At 25.4% G+C, this 1874-nt stretch overlaps 1 protein-coding gene across 1 annotated transcript in view; it reads right to left on the bottom strand.

Annotated features, from left to right (window-relative positions):
* Positions 1 to 1874, bottom strand: part of LOC123007665 (dynein axonemal heavy chain 6-like) — a 26524-nt gene that overhangs the window by 1577 nt on the left and 23073 nt on the right. The gene's annotated exons all lie outside the window — the stretch shown is intronic.

Here is a 1874-nt window from a genome sequence, read left to right as displayed (position 1 = left end):
CGCAAATAAATGACAGTTGTCTATAAAAGTTTGACGTTTGAATTTAAAAATCAAGGTTGCCAAATTAAATTTTAAATTTGACACCAAATCATTTATAGTCACCCGATATTTACCTATTTTACTTGAAAAACATCCTAAAATACTTGATAAAGGTAAAAATAATGACTTGATTTGATGCTTTTATAGTTTGTTTTAGCAAAATCTTGACATTTTTTGCATTTCTTGTCCTATTTTTTTGACAAAATTTCACTCAAAAAGAGCTAAATCGAATGAAACAAAAGAAATAACATCAATTTAGATTTATTTTTGTTGTYTTTGAGCATGTTTTGATAATATCCTGCAAAATAAATGAGTCTCTGGTTCAAAAACGAACTAAATCGAGCTGAAATGGTATCAATTTCAATCTAATTTGGTAATTTTTCAGTCAGTTTTAGCAAAAATTTGAATGTATTTTAAAAACGTGCTGAAACACTCTGAAAATGCAAAAATAACACTAGTTTTGGTCTAATGTGATAAATTTTCGGTTTGTTTTCAAGGAAATTTCGCAAAATAGTTCTATTTTTGGCTAAAAACAAACTAAAACGCTCAGAAATGGACAAAATAATGTACTTTTCGGCTTATTTTAGCGATTTTTTTACCTTGTTGGGTGAAATATCATTTAGAAAAAGAAAATTATCTCTTGGTTTTTCAACTTTTTTTTTGAGAAAATTTGGCTTTTGAGTTTCTACATGTCTAAAGAACGTGCAAAAAAAGCAAAAAAATAGTGTCATCATTTTTGATCGAATTTACTACATCAAAATAGAAATTTTACAAGATTTCAGGAATTTAGTAAGTTTCTAGATGAGAAATGGTCCTAATATCATAAAAAATAACTTATTTCAGAGCCAATTTTACAAGTTTTTGTCTTGTTTTGCATTTTTTTTTAAATATTTAGTTTCTTGATTAAAAAATGTTTAAAACTTTTCGAAATAAGTGAAAATAAGGCTTTTTAGACCTAATTTCGCAATTTTCTGTTTTATTCTGTCAAAATCTAGAAGCAAAACTTTTTAAATTCATCAAAATAAAATCAAAAATTGTAAATTTCAGACGTAATTTTGAAATTTCCTTCTTAGTTTTAGTGAAATCTCACTAATTTTGGGAGTTTTTTGGAAAAATACTTGATAACAAAAAATAGGGCATTTCTGACTTAATTTTACAAGTTTTTGACTCATCGTTTTGGGAAATTTTTTCAAATTCATTTAATTTCGCAGAAAAAAAAATGCTCTAAATCTTAGAAAATACATAAACGAAAATAAGACTTGATTTTATTATTTTTTACCTTGTTTTAACAAAATTTCCCAAATTTTGTGAGTTTCTCGCTACTAAATTTGTAACAAACTCATTTTGGAGGTAATTTTGCAATTTTTTGCCCTGTTTTGGCAAAATATATTTTGTTTTTTGATAAAAAAAAAACAAAAAAAAATAAGGCCTTTTAATCTCACAAATTAAAAAAAAATCTGCAAAACTTCAACAAAATACATCAAAATAAATGAAAATAACGCATTTCAGATATAATTTTGAAATTTTTCTTTTCTTTCTTTCGACTTTTCATAAATTTGATTAATTTTCGGTTTATTTTTAACGAAATTTTGCAGAAAGAGAACTCTCTTTCTAGCTAAAAACATACTAAAATGGACAAAATAATGTACTTTTTGGCCCATTTTAGCGATTTTTTTACCTTGTTGTTGTTATTTTAAATTTGTTAATGTTTCAAGTGACGGCTAAATCAGTAGTAGCCGTCGCAAATAAATGACAGTTGTCTATAAAAGTTTGACGTTTGAATTTAAAAATCAAGGTTGCCAAATTAAATTTTAAATTTGACACCAAATCATTTA

This window comes from Tribolium madens, unplaced genomic scaffold (genome assembly GCF_015345945.1).
Source record: "Tribolium madens isolate multiple individuals breed KSU strain unplaced genomic scaffold, Tmad_KSU_1.1 Scaffold_3;HRSCAF=73;Tcas5.2_LG2, whole genome shotgun sequence".
NCBI lineage: Eukaryota > Metazoa > Arthropoda > Insecta > Coleoptera > Tenebrionidae > Tribolium > Tribolium madens.
This window is presented reverse-complemented; position numbering and strand designations above follow the sequence as displayed.